The sequence below is a fragment of the Lygodium microphyllum genome, chromosome 1 (genome assembly GCF_053477565.2).
Source record: "Lygodium microphyllum isolate KBCC chromosome 1, Lygodium_microphyllum_v1.1.10, whole genome shotgun sequence".
NCBI lineage: Eukaryota > Viridiplantae > Streptophyta > Polypodiopsida > Schizaeales > Lygodiaceae > Lygodium > Lygodium microphyllum.
The window spans coordinates 99,075,119-99,100,082 of record NC_141135.1 but is presented as its reverse complement, the minus strand read 5'-3'; positions in this window follow the sequence as shown (position 1 = coordinate 99,100,082).

Below are 24,964 nucleotides of genomic sequence, written 5' to 3'. Positions count from 1 at the left end.
GACTGAAACATTTTCTTACTAGTCTCTTCTTCTCCTTCTTTTTCACTCAATAAAATATACACAAAGTATAGATAAGATACAACATAAAGGAAACTAGCCTACTAAGTCAAATCGTGCATAATTGACTATACTAATCGACTAGCGTTATAACTATGCCAATTGAAGATAGGTGTAACAATCAAATATAATAAGTGATAAGTCAATGGACATATGAGGATCATATGACCATCAACATGCTAAATGTAGACATGTGGATCCGTCTAACTAGGTGGTACATCATCAATGTCCACATGTGTTGAGCTTACCATCTCAACACTCCCCCTCAAGCTTAACTATATCTTTGTGACTCTAAGATTCAAAAATTTTGAAGCGTCTCCACACCCAATACCTTAGTGAAAATATCAACTATCTGATCTTGTGTGCGAAGCTGTTAACCCCAACACGAAGAAAGCAAAAGGAAGTGGAAAAGGCGCAGGGCAAAGGCAGAAAAAAGGAAGCCCGACTGAAGAAAGAAAAGGAGGAAAAGCCAAAAGCGCAAGGGCAACCTTAAAAGTCCAAGGCAAAGGCAAAAGGGGAAAGGCGCATTTTAAAATGAAAAGGCGCACCCTGAAATCTTGTAAAAGAGCGCCGGGCTCTCACCCGTGCAATTTGTAAATGTAGAGGGGCGGTGGAAAGGAAGCTAGGAAGATAGAAGGATAATGGGAAAAAGAGCCTAGGCTATGGCCGGCTATGTAAAAAGGGAAAAAGGGGATGACCGCCCAAAAGGGATTTAGGGTTTTGTATATAAAGTTGAAAAAGTGAATGAGAAGCTCATTCTTGTGTGTGGCCAAAAGTAGCTCTCCTCTTCTTCTTGTTCTTGCTTGCTTGAGCTTGTGCTTGAGAGAGGGAGTGTGAGAGTGTGAGGGAGTGAGTGTGTGAGGGTGAGGGACCGAGGAGGAGAAGCTCTCCATCGTCTCCTCTCTTCTTCTCTTCTCTTCTCTTCTCTTGCCTTGCTCGCGGCAATGGAGCTTGGAGCTTGGAGTGGGAGGATGGAGCTTGCTTGAAGCTTGCACTTGGATCATGGAGCTACCGGAGTGTGCGGGAGAGGAGGTAACTCAAACGGCACGAAGGTAAGCTCACTACACTCGTAGATATGGATGGCGCGTCAGCTATGTGAGAGGTAGCCATTAGTGCTCGGCTTGGAACGCTTGAATCAATAAGCAGTCCGAGGGTCTTGGCGGTTGAGTGAAAGCTCCCACATTTTGGTTCCATTGCCGGGACCAACGGATTCAAGCCTTGAGCGCTTGCACGCTTCAAATCGAGCATCAAAGTAAGGGTTTCCCTGAACTGGTGCTTGAGATAGGTAGGAAGCGAGGGGGTTGAAGATGGTATTCGATCTCCTTGGCAAGTAGGTTTTTTGCTTTCTGTGATTTATGTTGTGGAATGGAGTAGTATAGGTATTTAGTTTGTGATTTGGATGCATTTAGGATAGGAAAAAAACAAAGAAAAAGAAGAAGAAAAAAAAAACAGGCAAACAGCAGGGTTTTCTGTTGTTGTATAACAGGCTAAAACAGGGAAATAGGGGACCAGATTCAAGTTCCGGGTGAGGCAGGGACAGGAAACTAGCTGTGAGGTTCTGCAGTGCTGGGAAAGGACCTTAAGAGGCCTGGGAGGCCAGGACAGACCTCATTTCCTTGGTTTGCCTTGTGTGAGAGTGAGAGAGAGAGAGAGAACTTTTGGTTCACAGGACGAGGAAGCGCTGCCCCGATTCCTAGGCATCGGTGATTCGTGCTGTTCCAGGTGAGTCTGATGTCTTCCAACAAGTGCCCTGATCAGATTTAGAAAGTCTGTGGTGATTTTGTGCACCAGACAGTGAGGAGGGGACAAACGCGCGGGAATCGCGCCCACCGCCGACGCACTCGAACCAACTCGCTGTGGTCCGATTCCCAGAATCGGACCATCCGAGTTCGGGAGTCAGACCGTCCGATTCCCAGAATCGGACCAGCCCGATCGGACGTGCCACGTGGCACTCGGACCAACCCGTCCGATTTTGAGAATCGGACGCTCGAACCAACCGGTCTGACTCGGACACTTGGACACTCGGATGAGTCCATAATCGGACCACTGACAATCGGACCAGTCTGGTCCGATTCCCAGAATCGGACCAGCCAGAATCGGACCACCCGGTCCGATCCGATTCCCAGAATCGGACCACTTGAAAATCGGACCACTTTTTGATCCGACTCCTAGAATCGGACGTGACCAAAATTGGACCACTGGTCCGATCGGACCCACCCAAAATCGGACGTCCGATCTTGATAATCGGACTCCTGAAAATCGGACATCTGAAGAATCGGACAAAAAATGTCAAAATCGGACATGTGTCTAGAACACAAATTCTGATACATTTAAACCTTGAGATTGATCCCTAAGGCTACGTAGAGCTGAAGGCACATCACAGATCCATAGCCAGGCTAAAATTTAGAGCACGTAGTTCAAAATTTGGCTATAAATGGTCCTCCAGATTGCATATGGTATCTACTATAACGGCCCTGCGGGCCGGGGGGGACTGCCCCCCCGGACCCCCGCAGAGGGCTGCCCCCTCCGCACCTCCCCCGAGTAGGTTGGAGAGAAAACGCGCGCCGTGACAGGTCCTCCAAATTGGACCTTAGTGAAGTAATGGCTCTACACGAGCATGGACTCTCACGTGCAAAAGAGCAGCCAAAAGCCCATACCCGAATAGAGACAAACAGAGACCCTAGAACCTCAACGGGCAAATCTAGCCATCCAGGGCAAAAAGGCCACACCACAAGAACACATGTACATTGTGTTCAAACCGTGTCTAGTCAGAGCAAAATGCAACTTCAGCAAGCTACAAATGCGAAGATGACTAGACATGACACTCTTGACGAGAGATGTACCTTGAATAGCACTGCACTGACGATCCAAGACAGTAGTGGAGAATCCACATCTGGTCGTGCAGTCGAGAACTCAAGGGCATCTGTCAGAAGGCTTAAATTTACAAGCCAGGACCCGGAAGATGAAGACATAGTACCACCTGCTTATCTTAGGGTCAAACTCACCGCAACAAGAGAGCATACTATTGATGCTCTAATTGATGAAGGAGCAGATTTCAATATCTTGACCTATGACTCATGGACCCTACTGGGCCAACCTGAGCTCACACCGACTAGTGCAACTCTTAGCCCTTATGGGGGACACCCACAAGCACTCATGGGGAAGTGCAAAATCCTTGCAACAATTGAAACGGAAAGCTTGCCTATCCTATTTCATGTTCCTCCAAAAAGTGCTAGTTGCAGGAAAGAAACCCTCCTAGGAAGACCCTTCAAAAGGGCGACCAAATGTGAGGCTGACTATGTAGCACAGAGGATACACCTGACACTACCGGGTGTGAGGATAGTCATAACCTTTAGCAAGGGTGACCTCATCAAACCTCGAGGGAAAGGCAAGGAAGGTGTTGACGTGACAGTCAAGCATACTAACAAGGGCAAGGACTTGTTGGAAGAGTTGATACAAGCACAGGTCGAACAACGAGGACCAGTGAGTGAGGCCATGCTTGAACCGAGAAGGTCAAGAGACAATGCCAAGGACGGGCTCTGGACTTACAAATATCGTAGGAGACCCCAAAAGAAGTCCAAGCCTTATAGACAGAGGCGTCGATGGAGAGCCAGCACAACACCGCGATGGATATCCAAGGCGTTGCTTCGTGCCCAAGGGTATTATGCAGGCAATCATTGGATTTGGGTGCCCAAACTCCCTGCTAGGCCACCTCTATCAGAAGCCCAAACTATGTCCAAAGCAAAGAGGCGTAGGAGGAAAACTAAACGAAAGGCCAAGTTTCAAACCAGAAATATTGGAGTGATTGAGCCCATCACTACTGAAATCAAGAAACCAAACATGGCCTATCAAAAAGTAGATCCTCAGCATAGTGTGCTTGACAAGCGGACATCAGATGCAGCCACTGAGCGTGCACAAAAATCATTAGCGCCCAATGAGCCTTTGATTTCCCAAGGGGAGAACAAACATCATAGGCACAACATTGCTCATGGCAAGGCTACTTGCTCAACAAAGCAAATGGCACAATCATCTAATAGCCTTGAGAAAATCATTCAACTAGTGCCACATCCACCTAGGAGTCCTAGATCTCCTATGCTCTCTTCTCCCAAACAAACACAGGAAGCACCACAGCAGTTGTTAAGGGCGACTGCTCGATTCCAATCTCTATCTCCATCTAAGCTTCCAATCGTCAAAGAGGTGGGACATGATGCCATCTGTAGCTCTCGACCCAAGGATATGCCTGAGCCACCTAATGTGACCAGATCAACTCATGCTCGATCTACACAGATGAGTGCTCAAAGGCCAAAAAAAGACACAACCACTTCTGATCGCCCTAGGGACTTGACACCGCAATCCACCAAGGGTAGCCAGCCCACTAAACTAGCTGCTACTACTTCCAATCCGGGATCATAGCAGTCATAGCCCTTGGCTGTGACAATGCCCCTTGTGGAACGTGTCCTTAGTAGTTTACATGTGAAGGAGGTGTCGCAACCAAATCCCTCAACAACTCCAGCGCTTCCAAAGTGCCTCCTAAAGCCTAAGACGGAGGAGTCAAACGCAAGGGAGTTGGTTGAAAAGCTAGACTCTCCGAATAGGGCAGCAGTTGTGCCCTCACAATCGGGCAAGGCTATTCAGCAAACCACGGCTATGTCCCATAAGGACACACTAGAGAAGGGAAATGCTGAGGCCCGACCAAGCACATCAACGGTCGATATAGCCCAGGGTCCTGAGTCGTCGAGAGAGGCACCTTCATTGACCAAGAAAAAGAGGAGAAAGCAGAGAAAACAACAACAGTTGCAGGTGGTTGTGGACCCCAAGAACATTGAGACGAAGGGCGCTAGAGAGCAGATGAATAAAGCATCGAGTCCACCCACCAATGAACCCATTGATGCCTCTCCTAATAGCGGTGAAACCCCAGACACATCCGTGTGTTCTAAGAAACCAAAGCAACCGTTGTCATCAACAGTTGCTTGCAACACTCTATCCACTGACAATAGAACTCACATTGATCAATCAAGAGTGGATACAACGCTGTCACAACAGGGTGACAAGGTCATACCAGTCACACCCGAGAAGAACCATGACAAAATAGCAGCAAAATCTCAGGAGCAACGTGAGAACCCCATGAGCATGAGAAATCCTAGCGTTGACCAATCTTGCTCATCCAGGCCTGAGCCCCCAGCCATGCTAAAGCCTAAGGAAACTCTTAAAACTTTGCATGAGATAGCAACTGAGCAAGCCCTCATTGAACATAGAAGTGTCACAGAATGCTTAACTGAGTTGGAGGCTAAGCTCAAAGTGGTCGCGCGAGTCTACGTCCTTGCGAACATGGGCACAATCTCCAAAGAGCAGCTCGGAGATTACTTGACCTTTCCTCTAACATGGGAAGAACAAGAACGTCTTGACGGGCACTACGACAGGTTCCTACATGAACGCATGCGACTCATCCCTGACGAGGAGGCTGACGAACTGCGCTTATCCGTCACGTTCAATGAAGTGCTCTGTCGACCGAATCTCGTAGACATAGAGCTGCTAAAGCGACTGTCAGCAGGCCAGAGTCAATTTGAGCGGCGTTGGTGCGAAAGCCGCGTCGTAATGGCCAAACTAGGGGCTCAGATCATGACGGTCTCAGAAGAGCGGTTGGCCAAATGGCGGTCTCAAAGAGACCCAACCTACGTTGCACCAACTTCCCTTCGAGTGCTCACTGACATTCGGGGTATGGACTTAGCTAGAACTAGCCAAGAGAATGCTCTGTCTGATAAGGTTCTCACTGAGGAGGAGTTACATATTGCCAGTAGACTCGGACAAGGTTCCATGCTACTCGATGTGGCAAAATATCTATCGGTATTGAGTAAGCTGCCACGAATACTAGATGCGTGTGCCACACTCCAGTACAATCCTGAGTTCTACAATTGGTTTCTATCCTCGTGAGGTGACATGGATTCGTATACGTATAAATGTATATATAAACAATGATTTTTGTGTTACCCTGTATAGATACTATCAACACACACAAGCAATGATAGTCAAGCGCAGGGAGAAGAGTTGGTTCTAACAGGCTAACCTCCTCAAGTCCTCTTCTCATCACACATTTAAAAGCCGTGTGACCACTCCCACCTCCAAGTGAAGGGCATGCAACTGCAACCCATATTGCCACCATAGGAGGCCTTGACCAACAACTCTGATGGTGTAGACAGGGTGTAGTCCCTTTCTATACACCTTCTTCCCTTTTTGGTCTATCCTTCCGAGGATGTGCCCTATCCCACTCCATGACAACCAGTCCACACAACTTAGCATAAGCCAATATTGGCTAATGGCTGGAGGCAAAACAAACATCATCATGGGGGCCATCCCGTTATGACAAAACACTGCATGCCTCACCCCTCCCCTTCTTGTCACATGCGCTTGATAAACCACACTAAAATCCCCTCCATGCAAACAGTTGTATCCTATGTCCAGGTTTGACCCTGGGATTGCATCTTGCAGGCTTCCCTTTGTGGCAGAACGCATGGAGAGTCATGGAGAGCTAGCATGCAAAGACGCTTTTCGCAAAAGACGGGAGCATGTGGCACGCGCCCCTCCACCGGAGCACTATGTGCCCACTCTTAAAAGGTATGCCAAGAAACGCGGCCCCAAGTGACACCGCCCCAGACGAAGGCTGAAGAATCTACAGGCTAGGGGAGCGGACGCTCAGGGAGGCACACAAAAGGTGGCAATGCCAGTTGTACAGACCCCCAACACACGCTCAGGTACCAGGTGCTCACGAAGTGACAAGGCGGCCAGGGATAGGGCAGAATTTAATGAATTGTTTAAAGACATTCTGGAAACGGTAGCGGCCCGGGACTACACCATTTATGTCCTGGTCGACATGTTCCCCGCCTAGCCTCACAGGAGCCCTGCACTAGCACCGCCCCGGTCACCTAGCCAACCGGACTCACCCCGCCTGGTACCTATCGACTAAGCCCCTATGATGTACAAGTAACTTGGCAAGTCATCATGCCAAAACTTTTTGTTTTTGATGAGTAAAGGGGCAAGATCCCCACTTGTACACACTTCCTTCACCTACCGTTAATGTATGCGACCTTAACAAGTAATGGGATAGGCATCATAGCATTCAGAAAAATTATGCCTTAACATGATTGCATTGATCCGATGTACTTAACGCAAGTGAGCATATACTCTCACAAAGTGACAAGTGGATGCAGAATGACACAGGTCAAGGGCTAGAAGTGTTTAATATCCAAGTCACCACAAGACCACCAACCCCACAAAGAACCATTATGGAGGAAGTGACAGGATACCAAAAAACAAAAGCCATGACGGAAACGCCACTGGATGGGAACCCAAGGACACCTTTGCAGAAAAAACACATATTGCAATTGAGCATGGCTAAGGCATAATCATCGATTACCTCCTCCTAGACGGCCAACTCTATCTTCAGGCAGGAGCCACACTCTCAACAAGGGCGAACGTCTCTTCATCATCCAAGATTCAAGTCGCAAGATGCTCTACCCTTGTCCATGCACAACTCACTCCAAGTGCTACCTCAATTGTTCAATGTCTCACATGTTACAAAGAGGTTTGCAAAATCTCAAGTGTATCTCTTCATCTCAATAACAGTTCCTCTAGCATCAAGGCTGGTGACACAATCATCTTTGTAATATCCATTCTTCATAGCCTTTGGATCCCAACATTTCTCAAATCCAAATGAAAGGCTAATAGCCTCAATGTATGGCATTGATTGAATTCATTTTTCCCACCAAAAAAAAAAAGAGAGGGAAAAAGAAAAAGAAAAAAAAAAGAAAGAAGAAGAAAGAAAGAAAGAAAGAAAAAGAAAAAAGAAAAAGAAAAAGAAAAAGAAAAGCAAAAAAGCACACACAATCACAGCACCACACCTAGGGGTCCTCAAATTAGATACGTCCAGTGACCTTGGTTGGTTGGCTCCGTCCCTAATCCCCTAGCCCTTTGTACATCCCCCACAATTGTTCAGGGCACATCAAGGGCAAGTCATACCTCGGGAGCTCGGCTCGCCTGTGGTTAGACTTATCACCCTGAACCACTTGCACAATTCTCTCGCACTCATCTCAATGCCATTACAATCAATAGTGGTAAGCAAGGTATGAAAGACACCGGACAAGTATAACATACTTTTCTACGAGTAGCCACTAGCTACCAAAAGCTAAGACATCAAGGAGCTCAATTATGCTACATGGCCTTGACAAGACCATAATGATGTCTCAATCAATATTCAAGTGTACTTTTCCCATCTTCATCGACAAAATTTTCCATCAACTTAGCCCCTTGCTACACTAACCCATTGCTATACAAGGAACCAGGTCGACAGTCTTCTAACTAAGAATAACCTAAATACTCACGAGCACTCACATACTAATTGCACCAATGCATATACACGGTTTGGGTCCTCAAGTGCAGGACAATACTCCAAGATTACTTAGAGTTCGACCTGTCTCCCAAACTAATCAAAATATGTCTTGTGCACGATAAGAAGACTAGCACTACCCCTTAGGAAGAGACCACAAGAGAGGTTTTCAATTGCAGGTGTTGAAGACTCCAACGCAAGTGTCGTTCGCTCTTCATCAACACTCAACTCTGAATGCTTGTCCCTTACCATTCGACAAGCCCGCAAGGAATCGTCATGCGCAGAATCCCCAACAAACCAACACTTGTGCTGGCCATCAATGCAATTCCCAACATAGCATAGCCCTACCACCAACTCCAACAACCTTCCACCTGCCACCTTGGCCACCAACAGGCCCCCAGGACGACCTTCTCCCACACCACCACCAACACTCCTCCACGGAAATCACAGGCGTCCTTGTCACCCACATCTTCGGTGCATGCTACAGCCTGCTACCTACGACGGTGAGTGCCATAGGACTGGCACTCGTCTAGGAGGGGGGTAATGTTAACCCCAACACGAAGAAAGCAAAAGGAAGTGGAAAAGGCGCAGGGCAAAGGCGGAAAAAAGGAAGTCCGACTGAAGAAAGAAAAGGAGGAAAAGCCAAAAGCGCAAGGGCAACCTTAAAAGTCCAAGGCAAAGGCAAAAGGGGAAAGGCGCATTTTAAAATGAAAAGGCGCACCCTGAAATCTTATAAAAGAGCGCCGGGCTCTCACCCGTGCAATTTGTAAATGTAGACGGGCGGTGGAAAGGAAGCTAGGAAGATAGAAGGATAATGGGAAAAAGGGCCTAGGCTATGGCTAGCCATGTAAAAAGGGAAAAAGGGGATGACCGCCCAAAAGGGATTTAGGGTTTTGTATATAAAGTTGAAAAAGTGAATGAGAAGCTCATTCTTGTGTGTGGCCAAAAGTAGCTCTCCTCTTCTTCTTCTTCTTCTTGTTCTTGCTTGCTTGAGCTTGTGCTCGAGAGAGGGAGTGTGAGAGTGTGAGGGAGTGAGTGTGTGAGGGTGAGGGACCGAGGAGAAGAAGCTCTCCATCGTCTCCTCTCTTCTTCTCTTCTCTTCTCTTCTCTTGCCTTGGTCGCGGCAATGGAGCTTGGAGCTTGGAGTGGGAGGATGGAGCTTGCTTGAAGCTTGCACTTGGATCGTGGAGCTACCGGAGTGCGCGGGAGAGGAGGTAACTCGAACGACACGAAGGTAAGCTCACTACACCCGTAGATATGGATGGCGCGTCGGCTATGTGAGAGGTAGCCATTAGTGCTCGGCTTGGAACGCTTGAATCAATAAGCGGTCCGAGGGTCTTGGCGGTTGAGTGAAAGCTCCCACAGAAGCCAATATCTTATGCAATTACCTTCTCTCTCATAAAGTGATAATGCATCTCAATGTGTTTTGTCCTAGCATGGAAATCTGGGTTCCTAGCTAATAGTATATTGCTCATGTTGTCATAGTGAATGACAATTAGACCATCTCCCTACAAATACCATAATTGACTATACTAATCGACTAGCGTTATAACTATGCCAATTGTAGATAGGTGTAACAATCAAATATAATAAGTGATAAGTCAATGGCCATATGAGGATCATATGACCATCAACATGCTAAATGTAGACCTTTGGATCCGTCTAACTAGGTGGTACATCATCAATGTCCACATGTGTTGAGCTTACCATCTCAACACTCCCCCTCAAGCTTAACTATATCTCTGTGACTCTAAGATTCAAAAATTTTGAAGCTTCTCCACACCCAATACCTTTGTGAAAATATCAACTATCTGATCCTGTGTGCGAAGCCAATATCTTATGCAATTACATTCTCTCTCATAAAGTGATAATGCACCTCAATGTGTTTTGTCCTAGCATGGAAATCAGGGTTCCTAGCTAATAGTATACTGCTCATGTTGTCATAGTAAATGACAACTAGACCATCTCCCTACAAATACCATAATTGACTATACTAATCGACTAGTGTTATAACTATGCCAATAGGTGTAACAATCAAATATAATAAGTGATAAGTCAATGGCCATATGAGGATCATATGACCATCAACATGCTAAATGTAGACATGTGAATCCATCTAACTAGGTGGTACATCATCAATGTCCACATGTGTTGAGCTTATCATCTCAACACTCCCCCTCAAGCTTAACTATATCTCTATGACTCTAAGATTCAAAAATTTAGAAGATTCTCCACACCCAATACCTTTGTGAAAATATCAACTATCTGATCATGTGTGCAAAGCCAATATCTTATCCAATTACCTTCTCTCTCATAAAGTGATAATGCACCTCAATGTGTTTTGTCCTAGCATGGAAATTTGGGTTCCTAGCTAATAGTATACTACTCATGTTGTCATAGTAAATGACAAATAGACCATCTCCCTACAAATACCATAATTGAATATACTAATCGACTAGCATTATAACTATGCCAATTGTAGATAGGTGTAACAATCAAATACAATAAGTGATAAGTCAATGGCCATATGAGGATCATATGACCATCAACATGCTAAATGTAGACATGTGAATCCGTCTAACTAGGTGGTACATCATCAATGTCCATATGTGTTGAGCTTATTATCTCAACACTTCCCCTCAAGCTTAACTATATCTCTGTGACTCTAAGATTCAAAAATTTTGAAGCTTCTCCACACCCAATACCTTTGTGAAAATATCAACTATCTGATCATGTGTGCAAAGCCAATATCTTATGCAATTACCTTCTCTCTCATAAAGTGATAATGCACCTCAATGTGTTTTGTCCTAGCATGGAAATTTGGGTTCCTAGCTAATAGTATACTGCTCATGTTGTCATAGTGAATGACAACTAGACCATCTCCCTACAAATCCAAATCACCCAATAACTTTTGTAGCCATGCTACCTTATATGCTACCATACCACCTCATACGATGCCATAGCAACACCTTTGTATATAGTCTTTGTACTTGGTAAAGTGACTATAGGTTTTCTTTTGTTGCTCCATATAATTGCTACACTATCAAGGAAAAACATAAATCCTCTGGTAGATCTTTTGTCAAACATGCTACTAGTCCAATCTGCATTTGTGTATCCAAATACATGTATATCCTTACTTGTCTCATAAAAATTTCCATAATGTAAAGTGGACTTTACATACGTCAATATGTGTCTACCAACTATATCCAAATGATACTTTCTAGGCATTTTCATAAACTAATTGAGAAGACCAACAATATAACTCAAGTATGGCCTTGTGATAGTCATGTAAATTAGACTCCCTACTATCCTCCTAAATATAGCATGGTCTTCTATCTCATCCCCAATATCAGTACTCAACTTTACATTTTGCTCCAGTGGCACTAAAAGAGATTTATATGCTATCATACCATACTTGGATAACATATCCAAGCCATGCTACCTTTGGAACAACCATATACCGTCATCACATTTGATCACATCAATACTAAGAAAATACCTTAGCTCACCTAAATCCTTCATCGCAAACTTCTTCTTCAAAAAGTCATTAACTTCAACAATCCCACTATCATTGTCACATATAATAATTAAGTCATACACATAGATGACTATGATGACCACAACTGCAACTCCCTTTCTCACATAGACTGAGTGATCAGTATCACAAATATAAAAAAAGCCAATGTTGTCAAGATACTCATTGATCTTGTCAAACCATGTTCTAGGTGCTTACTTTAGTCCCTCGTAGGGTGCCTTCTTTAACCTACAAACATATATGAGACACTCTAAATCCTCATAACCTATTGGTTGCTCCATATACACCTCTTCTTGCAATTCACCATGCAAGAATTCTTGACATCCATTTGGTGCAAACTCCAACCTTTGGCTACTACTAAAGTAATCACACATCTAACAGTTGTCATCCTAGCAACTAAATTGAATGTCTTTTCATAATCTATGCCATATGTTTAAACATAGCCTTTTGCAATTAGCCTAGCCTTATACATACTAATAGATTCCTTTATATTTTGCTTCATTTTGTAGACCCACTTATAGTGAATGTCTTTCTTGCCCTTAGACAATGGTACTAGATCCTTCTAATACAACCATCTCTTCATCCATTGTTGCATCCCAATGAGTATAACAAATAACATCCTCAAAGGAAGTGGGCTCAATATCCTCAACTATCTTTATAATATAGCTATGATGGTGAACTACGTAACCTTTAAAACCAAATGTTTTAATAGGGTATCTAACCTTGCTAGACCTCCGTACCATTGGATCACTCAGTGGAGCCTTTACATTACCGTGTGCTCTCTATATACTTAGTGGCCTAACTGAAGTTCATAATACAAACTTTGTACACCTAGTGTTGTGATTGAAGGAATACCAAGTTCATAATCCAAACTCTTTGAACCACTGGAATCTACATCAAATCTCCCAAATGTCTAGTAGATGCATCATTACAATCTGACACTTTATTCTTCCCTTTGTCTTTACCTGCAACACTCATAGATACACATGAAGATGTGGGACTACTCCTTAGTCTCCAAGACCAAGGGCTAATTATAGATGTAGTAGCAGATAGTGTTTCTAGTCCACTAAGGTTCTACGATTCTTGCTTTTCTTTCTGCACATAACTATCATGATCATCATCGTTATCTAATGCATTACCACTAGATGCATACCAACTACTCATCTCATAAAAAATAGCATCCTTGCTCACTCCTTTGAACTCATCTATGTGATAGGATTATTACAATGATACAATTTTTACTCTAAAGTATTCAATAAAAATACATTTTTCAGCCTTTGGATCAAGCTTCTTTTGTAGCTCATGTGGCACATGAATGTATGTAATGCAACCAAACACTTTCAACTGTGACACATCAAGCTTATTGCCTATACAACATTCTTCAAGGATCATCCTCAAAACACACAAGAAAGAGGCACACAAGAAATGGATAGATGAAAACCATCCTCGCCCTCTTCCTCTTCCTCACTCTCCATGAGATCTTGCAAAGGAGCACAAGAGAGAAAGAAACAAGAATGAGAAAGATGAGAGTTGTGCCAAAATGGGAGAGAGAAATGAAGCATGAGAGGAGAAGATAAAGGAAGAGAGAGGTGTAACCACCTCAATCTCCCACCTCCTTAAATCACTTGACAAGCCTCTTCCTTTTCCTTTCTTGATATATAAAATTGAATTTGCATACATGGACTAAGGCCTAGAAGACCCTTTTATTTCTAGCATGAGACAAAAGGCGTTGGCCATTCTTTTCCTTTCTACATTTTTTAATGTGAGCCTTTTGGATTACACATTTTACATTGCTTCATAATTGAAAATTTGCCAAGAGTTACAAAAGCAAAATGCTATTTCACAAAAGATGTTCCCATGTTGAGCACATTTTGGTGCCTATATTTGCACTGATTTCTTGATCATCAGAATTCTAGTATCTATTTGAATATGTAACCAACTCTACTTCTGTTTGTGACAACCTGCACTTATCATCAAAGTCTTCCACAAAATAATATTTTCTATTAAATCAAACCTATAGAACTTGCTCTAACATTTGACCAATAAAAACTAAATTTTTTGTGATGAATGGCACATGTAATACATCTAACAAACTATTTATCTGACCATCGTGTGGCGCAAGGACAAGGAAACTCTTTCAATGTGTGAAATTGGGTGGCATGAATTATCATCCATTAGCACATAACTTGGATTTTGTAAATCTTATATCTCTCCAAACCATTTAACATGGCTAGTCATGTGATTAGATGCACCTAAATCAACATACCATATATCACCATGTGTCCCCTTTCCTTTGTTGTAATTTACTACTGTAGATATCATCCTTCTTAGCATAACGATAGGCTTTAATATGACTTGCTTTGCCATAATAATGACAACCAATACGAGAAATTCCAAAATCTATATTCTGCCATCTATCTCTTTCTCTAGATCTCCCCCTATCTCTAAAGTATTTAGGCCTCTTGAAACTTACATTTCACTAATATACTAATTTCATATGTTCTATTGGTATCACCGATATGTCCCATACCATAGCCTCTTGAAGAGGATCTACCACGTCTCTTTCATGAACTTGAGTAAAATTCTTGGACATGTTCATTACTTTGTTTAGATGATTCACTCTACATGTTGATCTCTTTAGTGATCATGAGAGACCAACTTATCAAAAACTAGAAATGGCTTTTGTACATATACAAAAGTGACAAATGATTTCTTGGCCTAAGGTAGATGAAACCATCATCATCATCACGCATTGCATCAATAGCTGTTAAGGCATTTGCAATGCTTTTCACTTTCAAAACATACTCATTTACAGACATCTTTTCTTTTTTCAAAGTATTTAACTTTATTTGAGTTGAAACTTTCATGACTTTATGTTTACTGAAAACATATTCTCAAAAATCATCCAAGATGCATGTGAAGTTTTTGCATTTTTTATATGTCCTAGCATAGTATTATCAATGATTGCAACAGATAGCCAATAATACATCTTTTTTTCTTTTGCAGTCCATTCTTTCCACGCCTTTAATTATTTTGCAATTGTAGGGTCACTCAGCACTGGTTCCGCCCTGGCTCCTCTTCACCTAAAACAAACTCAAAGAGGTCTTTTCTAATAAGGAAGTTTGTCACATGGAACTTCCATGATGGATGGCTATTATTATCCAACTTCTTAATTATGGGATTTTCATTGTTCTTCACTAGCTTCTTTCATTGACTACTCAACAATACATATAATCTACAACCTGTTTGTAGATAAAACTCGTGTTTGCTTCCTGGCAAACACCTCAAATCTTACATATTCAAAATTTGTGACTTGTGCATCCATTTTGGACCGACATAACCGAAATCATAATATATCCAAAAACTCTTGTTTGAAATCTTGCGAGTGTAAAATGGGGCCTAAAACAACTACTAAATCTCACAATAATTTGAGATTTTCACTTTGCTCTATGTCTGATGTCTCCACAGGCACTATCCAAGAGAAAGAGTGAAAGTGTAGGAGAGCTTCTCACTCATTGCTTGCTTGCTCGAATCCTTGCATCTTCTCCTTCACTTTAGACTTCAAAACTAGCATTTCTTAGTGGCGTCACTCTGATATCATGTCACAAATTGCATGGTGGGGGATTTGCTTGAGCTACGGCACCAAACACACATTATATACATAAAAGTAAGCTCACTCAATAACATAAGAAGAGAGACGGAGGCAAAAACATTTTCTTGCTAATTTCTTCTTCTTCTTCTTCTTCTTCACTCAATACAATGTACACAAAGTATAGATAAGATATAACATAAAGGAAAGTGGCCTACTAAGTCAAACAATGCATAACTAATTATACTAATAGATTGTCACTACAACTATGCCAGTTGTAGATAGTTGTAACAATCAAATGTAATAAGTGATAAGCCAGTGGCCATGTGAGAACCATAATGACCACCGATGTACTAAGTGTAGATGTGCAAACCCATCTAACTAGGTAGTCCATCATTAATGTACGCACATGTTGAGCTTGCCATCTCAACATATTTGATTCATGTCAAGGCTAAAGAATAGGCAACTAGTATCTTTACCGAATCACGTGGTAGAGATAAGTTCATCTAATTTAGAGAGCTACTTGGAGTACATCAACTAACTTGAGCTTGAGGGAGAGTATTGAGAACCAAGCTCAAAGACTGACCCTAGTGACACTATAGCCTAGCTATCACCAGTCACGTGTGACATAATAAATGAGTCCATCTGACTCAACCATGGTTAGTGTGTGTACTTAGTTAGTGACATATCTTACTTCAAAATTGTATGTTAGACTTGGTGAATTATTATGCATAATGGAATAATGAAGAGAAGAGGGATCACTACCCTCTATTTATTGATGGCTCCATCCAATGTCTATCCCTCTCCCTCTCTTTAAACAATTCAAAGGTCTAGATGCCATACAAAAGGCCTCCTTTATAGTGCTAAAAGACTCTTTGTCAAGCATTTTGCTAAAGTTGACTATGGGGATAACCTCATCATCCAACTATAATGAATGTCAAACATTAGGAAGAGGAGAGCATGGGAGACTATCTCTAAGATCAGGAGCCTATTTGAATGCATACTCCTTACAAAGAGACAAACACACAAGGTGGTCACAAAAGCCTTTATCAATGGCATCCACGATGAAAGGATTTATGAGACCTTAATTGTAAACTCTAAGTTGAACCACTCAATCATCAACGATATCCTTGACAAGGCTATTTGTGTCGATGAACTTCATAGAGAGCACATTAGGGATAACTAGAAAGCCTTGCATGACATACTTGGATGGAGAGCAAATAAATGCTACAATTACTTGATAATGTCAACATCAAGATTTTCTTAAGATGGCAAGGTCTCTAAAAATCTCAAGGCCATATCGCCAAAACACATAATGTATGCATTATGGTGGAGGCCACCTTCCTTTGAAGTGCTCCAGACCATCAAGGATATGCACAAATTGTGGATATGTTAGTCACAAAGATACACATTCTAGAGCCCCATGAAGACTCCATGGTCCAAATTTTTCCAATCAACACTATAATCAAGGTTCTAGTTGTCCTAAACAACCCCCACCTTGCCAAGAGTTGACATTGTCAGCCCCTCCAAACCTCAGGCAACTGCACAAAGAGCAAAGATCAATCCTTCAGGAATACCTAGATCCCCCATCATCACACATTTGCCTAGTGATGCCCCTATCCACTTCATTGAGAATCCCACTATTAAGGATGATGAATACACAGACTCTTTTTTGTCTAATATGATGAAGAAGGGCACCTAATCCTTATGGATTACAAACTTGTTTCAATCATGATATTAGGATGAGAGGCCAAGGGCAAGGAGTGACTTCCATTAGAGACCCTATTTCTATTAAACTTGCAGGCAACTAGGACATGTCTCCCCAAGATGCCACAAAAGTTAGAGTAATCTAAGGGAAACAAAATGGATTAGCATTGCCTAGAATACAAAATCACACACATGTACTCCGATTGTCCATAACACAAGGTAAGGATTAGCAAGGTCATTGTGCCTTTAGTACCCTTAAGCCTATTACGAATATACTATTCCTATTCCAATACACACTATCACTTGTGCACAAAGCAAAGTAGGGGGAGTCAGCATATTAAAGGCCCTATGACAATGAATGGCTCAATGATTGGCAAGAAGCATGCCAAGAAAAGGAGAAAGAGAGCTCAACTCAAACTTAAGAGCAAAGGCATCTTCTTGATTTTGCAAATTGCTCCAATCTCTAGCATAGAAAGTACCACAATGGCACCGCAAACCACAAAAGAGACTATGGCCAAGGACCATGCCTATCCAAACCTAGTATAGCAACTAGCTGATATTGACAAAGTTAAGGAATGGGTGAAAGAAACACAAGAAGAGTTGCATATAGAACAGGTTGATGATCAACCTTCACAGCCTATCTCACATATCTAATGCATTGATTCAAGAATGGACATAGTAATCAAATGAGATCACAACTAAGGCACCAACCGATCCACAACCCATGGAATACTAGATTTCTCTTATTCATGGTGCAATTGATTGCAATACATCTATGATAAATTGAACCTTCTATAATCACAACACTTCCATCAACCCAAATCACCATCCCACTCGGAACCCTACTCAAAGATAGTCCAATGATCTAGTAAGGATTAAACATATGGGTAGAAGGCACATTAATCCTAGTCAATCCTACCATGTTCCAAAATTTGGCCTAGGTACACCTTCAGCCTTAAGTACCTTAGGGATCAACACATATTGGGAAGGAGAAAAGCAACATGCAATGTTTCTTGTGAAGACCCTTTGAGACACTACCCATTGAAGCAGTCCACTTCGTTATGATTTAGATTCAATGTTCGACTATTAGGAGTGCTAAGAGATTGGCTAGTTAGAGTTGCATAAGTGATTATTAAGGTTAGCTTTATTGTCATGAAAGGAGTTGACTATACTTACTGCTTGGTCAACCATGGATATGCAATGCATGCCTCATTGAATATTGGGGCAATGGTCTAGTCTTCCTAGGTAATCAAAAGGAGACAATACATATTGAGATAGAATTGTGGAAAACAACCCCAATTGACCTAGATGCTATCTTGCCACTATTAAAAGATGAGTCTAATGACCCTCCAAGTGCTTTGACCATTGGCTAGATATATTCCTTTCCCTAAGGATGAGCAAGTTTGGATGCATATTCTTGCAGTCTTAGAATTGCCATTCACAAAGGAGTTGAAGTATTGATCTGCCCACGGATACAAGAGTCAAAAAGATACATTGGATACTACAATTCTTATCCTTGAACCTTTCACTTTCATGCCTCTCTTTATGATGGCCCCTAACACACCAGACACCACATTCTAGGGTTGTCCAACCCCAACAAATAGCCTTGCATTGCATAAAATCCTTAGCTAGTGAAGGCTGTGTTTTTGCAATCAATCAGATAACAATCTAACTATCTTCAAAGAATTCTTGAAAAAACCCACATAGCAATGGACAAGTTTTACAAAGTCCTATTTGATTTCCATGGTCAGCCTCTTTGTCTTGTTGATGCAAGAGCAAGGCATAGATGCTGAGGAGACGAGTGACTTTGAGGACTATTTGTTAATTAAGGATGATAAAGATTCCAATTCAGACTCAGTGGACTATGATGTTGATGGCTGCACCATCAACCACAATATGCTTGGACCCAAAACCCTCTCAATCTGAGAGTCTTCTCATTGATGAGTCACATCTAAATTAGAATGGCTTGATTATCTCAAATTTATTGATTACCAACAAGATAGGTATAAGATCAATGATCTAAATCAAAATGGCTTGATTATCTCAAAGTTCTTAATTACCAAGAAAATAGGTATCAGATCAATGATCTATGTGCTAATCCAAAGGTATTCTTAGCCAAGGATGAATAAGACCAGATCCTTGGGGGGGCCACCTATAAAAAATAATCTATATAATGTGTATTCAAAGGATATTAACAAATACCCTTTCTTTACATGCTATAAGGCCATACAATGGCCCCTTTTACTTTACTAACCTTATGGATTTTTTAAATTATAATTTAAAAATCCATTTTGTTAATATAATCTTGTAAATTTTACTACATAAAATACATTTTCCTTTGAACTCACTTGGTATCTTACAAGTTCTATAAGGTGGACTCCTCGGGACTAGATCTAAGAGGACACTATAACAAGCTCTGACTTCAATAAAGAAGGAGATCATGATTCTAATAACCAAGAAATCTCTCAACATCTCAATTTGTGAAATCCAAAATCAAACTTCCAATCCATCTAAGGAGGAAACACTTTAAGCATGGCATACACAATGTTAAGTCTAAAACTCAAAGTAAAAAGAAACCATGTGATCTACTACCATGCTTCACGAAGTTTAAGAAAAGCAACCAGGTAGTCGTATTGCTTAGGACTAAACACAAGGACATATCCAATGAACCCATTGAGGGACCATCAAGGATCAAAGAGGTGAATATTTCTAAGCAAGGGAAATCCCTAAGCATATGTATATTACTGACTACTTTAGTGAAGAGAATGAAGTATAACTTGTAAATTTGTTAAAGAAATATCGAGATGTATTTGCATGGAACTACTCTTAAATTAAGGGTGTACCACCACAAGTACTTACACACATGATTCCACTCAAGCATGATACCATGCCCATGAATTTTTGCTACGCCCATCACGTCAAGGAAGAGATTGAGAAATTGTAAAAGCAAGATTCATCTATGAAATTGGCATATTGATTGGGTATCATCAATTGTTGTGGTACTCAAGAAGAATGGTAAATTTTGAGTATGAATTAATTATAAGAAACTAAATTCCACAATCTTGAGAGACCATTATTCTCTACCGTGTACACATCATATGACCTCTTATAAAGTGGTAATGCACCTCAATGTGCCTCATCTTTGCATGGAAGACTAGATTATTAGTTAACTAAATAGCACTCATAGAATTCGAATGCATGTAGAGACCACGCCAATAATGCCAAGTTTGGCCTAACTAGAGAGCCTCCTTGAAAGCCTTAGTGTGATGGTAATATACTCTACCTCTGTAGTAGAAAGGTTCGTGCATTTCTACACCCTGAATATCCAAGAAACAACACCTCCAGCAAAGACAAAGACATAGCTAGAGGCAGACTTCCCAATGTCTGCATGTCCTGCATAATCAGAGTTAGTGTATCCCATGACTCTGGTACCTTAGGCATCATAATAGATACACATAGTTGTTGTGCCCTTCAAGTATCGCATGATACCTTTGATGGCATCCCAATGCCATTGGCTAGGTGTAGCCATGTGTGCCACAACTCCTACTGCAAATGCTATCATGGCATACATAAAATTTCCCACTGTGGATGCATAAGGGATCTTGACCATCTTGACCTTTTTCTCATCAAACTATGGACAGTTGGTCTAATTAACCTTTACATGAGAAGGTAAAGGATAGCCAATAAGCTTAACATTCTATAGATGAAACCACTCAAGGACCTTTTGAATGTACTCCTTCTATGACAAGTAAAGAAGCCCCTTAGAGTGATCGTGCATAATGCATATCCCAAGAATATGTGGCATGTCCCATGTTCTTGATCTCAAAGCTTTTCTTGAGCTAAACTTTTAAGTCATCCAGCTCATCGAGCACTCCCAACAATCAACATATCATTCACATAGAGGATCAAAATCATAAGACTACCATCACAAGCCTTGTTTATGTATAAACATGAATCCATATCACTGTAGGGATATTCTTGTGAATGCATAAAGTCATCAAAATTGTGGTACCATTCCGTAGGTGCTTGCTTAAGTCCATAAAGGCTCTTCCTTAATTTGCACACTAGGTGGTCCCTGCCAGGTTCTGCAAAGCCCTTAGGTTACTCCATGTAAATTTCATCATGCAAGTCTTCATGAAGAAAAGTTGTCTTGACATCTACCCAAGTCAAGCTAAGCGACCAAAGCCAATACCAAATATAGAGTAGTCAACTTCACAATAGGAGAAAAAGCTTCATCAAATTCCACACCATGCTCCTACTCTTGAAACCCTTAGCAATCAATCTAGCCTTGTATGCTGGCTTGGGGCACCCAAAATACTCTTCAACTTGCACACCCATTTGCATGGAAAAGTATGCTTTTCACTAGGCAAAGGTACCAAGTCCCATGTATGATTTGTTTATAGTGAGTCATACACTTTGACCACATGGCCCTCTCCCAAGAGTCACTATCACCTATGCACATAGCCTCATCATTAAGTAAGAGACTCACCAGTATCTATCACCATAACGTAATCCATAGAGGCTCAAACCACACGGGCTATTGTCTATCTCTAGTAAAGTGCCTCAAAACAAGCTATGGGGTCAGGACATCTTATGGAGTATCATGGACCTAGGCTACTGGAGCATTAGCCCCCCACTGCACAGCAAGTTGTCTAGCTAGTTGTACAATAGCAAGAGCCTCCTCCTAAAATATCACCCTCCATACCCCAATGACATGCTCAGGCTACTTATGCATTTTCTCCCCATGGAAAACAACATCATGGCTATGGATAACCTTCCGAGCACCTACGGATCACATAGGTGAGCTCATCTCGTCTACACCTCCATAACCAAGAAAGATGCATTTCCTAGACTTAGGATTTAACTTGTTACACTTGTCCTTGGGTACATGGCACAAAGCCTCACAACCAAAGACTTGCAAATGAGCATATGAGGGAGGTTTCCCAAACTAGACGTCCTCTACAACCTAATAACAAAGAGCATTGAAAGGGAACCAAATAATCAAGTGTACCACAATAGTAACTACCTCATCCCAAAAATATTGTGGTAGGCCTATCTGGATAAGCATACTATGAACTCACTCTTGAATTGTCCTATTCATACACTCAGCCATACCATTCTGGGGTGGGGTGTACAGGGTAATCAAGTGATGCTTAATTTTATCACAAAACTACTCAAAGGATTTAGAGACATACTCTCTCTTATTATTTGACCCTAGGCATTTTAGCCTATACTCAAACTAGCTCTCTATTAAAGAAAGCCAATTCTAAAATGTAGCCAAGACTTCTGATTTCTATTTAATAGGATATACCCAAACTTTATGCATATAGTTATCAATGAAGGTAACAAGATACTTCACGCCATCTAATGACTAGTAAGGCATGGGACCACATACATCCGAATGAATGAGAGAAATGGCTCACCCATGCATGTCATACTAGATTGTTTTTGTATATTATGTGTTTGCCTACCATATAAACAATGATCACAAGACTCAAAGCACTTATAGTCAAGGGGCGAAAGATATTGCAACTAGGTAAGCATTTTCATTCCTTTCAAGGACATATGCCCAAGGTGACAATGCCAAAGAGATACACGTGCAACTGCATCCACTGCCAAAACATGGTCAATTGATACAAATACAAGTAGGAAATAGAGAGTATTGGACTTAGCACCATGTGCAATGATAGGATTACCACGGGTAATCTTCCATGAGGAATCACCAAAGTAAACTACTTAGCCTGCATCATCCAAAGTACTAGCAGAGAGATAAGGTGTGAGAGCCGGTACATGATGTACATCATCAAGTGTAAACATAAAACCTAGTCGGACATCACCAATACCAACTATCTCTAGTGCCAAATCATCACCCAAATGGACAGATCTAGTCAAATTGTGATAGGATTAGAACCACTCTCTATGAGGGGTCATATGAAAGGAAGCCCCTGAATCTATCATAAACAATACTAAGTATACCTTGATCAAAGCATCAACTAGCTGTGAAGTATCAAGAAAAGAAGTTGCAAGTATGAAATCATCATCAAAATCAATCTACACAACATTAATCTCTTCAATCTTAATGCTTGACTTGCTAGGAACAATGATGCAATCATTATTTTTGTCATGTACTTTACCATTTGTAGGAGCGATCAACCGCCGAGACCCATGGACCACTTATTGCTTCAAGCATTCCAAGCCAATCACTAATGGCTACCTCTCACATAGCCAACACACTATCTATCTCTATGGGTGTAGTGAGCTTACCTCCATGCCTGATCGAGTCACCTCCTCTCCCGAGCACTCCAGTAGCTCCACGATCCAAGTGTAAGATTCAAGCAAGCTCCATCCTCAAGTTCCGTGCTAAAGCTCCATTGCCACGAGAAGAGAAGAGAAGAGAAGAGAAGAGAAGAGAAGAGAAGAGAAGAGAAGAGAAGAGAAGAAGAGAGGAGAATATGGAGAGCTTCTCCTCCCCGGTCCCTCACCCTCACACACTCACTCCCTCACACTCTCACACTCCCTCTCTCAAGTACAAGCTCAAGCAAGCAAGAAGAAGAAGAAGAAGAAGAAGAGAACCACTTTTGGCCACACACAAGAATGAGCTTCTCATTCACTTTTCAACTTTATATACAAAACCCTAAATCCCTTTTGGGCGATCATCCCCTTATCCCCTTTTTTTCATGGCCAACCGTGGCCTAGGCCCTTTTTTCCAATGGCCTCCCATCTTCCTAGCTTCCTTCCTACCACGCGCCCATCTACCTTTACAAATTGCAGGGGTGAGATCCCGGTGCTCTTAAAATAAATCATGGTGCGCCTTGTGCTCTTTTACAAAAGTATCGACTTGTGATTTTTCTTGTGCGCCTTTCTCCATGATTTAGGACTTTTCTACATTTCTTGTATTTCCATATTCTTCTTAGCACGTTCTTGTCTTCTACTTTAGACTTTCTAGATTTTCCACCTTGTTTGTCTGAGGGTTAACATTTACCCCTTCCTATACGAGTGCCAGTCCCATGGCACTCTCCGTCGTAGGTAGTAATGCACCGAAGACGTAGTTGAAAGGGACTTCTGTGGTTTTCCATGGAGGAGTTTTGGTGGTGGCGTAAATAAAACTCATTGGAGACATGTTGTTGGTCTAATTGGCAGGTGATAGGGTTATTGAAGTTGGTGATAGGGCTAGTTTTTGTTGGGAGTTACACTCATGGCTGGCACAAGTGTTGATGTTCTAGGGATTTGGTGGGTGAAGTTGCTTTGGTGGGCTTGAAGGATGATAAAGGATAAGAATTCAGGGTTCAGTGTCGATGAAGAGTTGACGGTGCTTTTGTTGGAGTCTTCAATACCTGCAATTGAAAGCCTCTCATATGTAGTCTCTCCCTAGGGGTAGTGCTAGTCTTCTCATTGTGCACAAGACGTAGTTTGATTAGTTTGGGAGGTAGGTCAAGCCAAGAGTATTGTCCTGTACTTGAGGACCCAAACTGTGTATAGATTATGGTGCAGATATTATGCGAGTGCACATGCATACTTAGATAGTACATAGTTAGAAGATTGATGGTCGAGTTCCTTGTAGAATTGTGTGGATGAAGCGAGGGTTCAATGGAGTGGAAAATATTGTTGATGTTGAGGAGAAGTACACTTGAAGGCCTCTTGAGATATTATTTGTTCTTTTGTCAAAATAGGATGTAGGATAATTGAGCTCATTGAT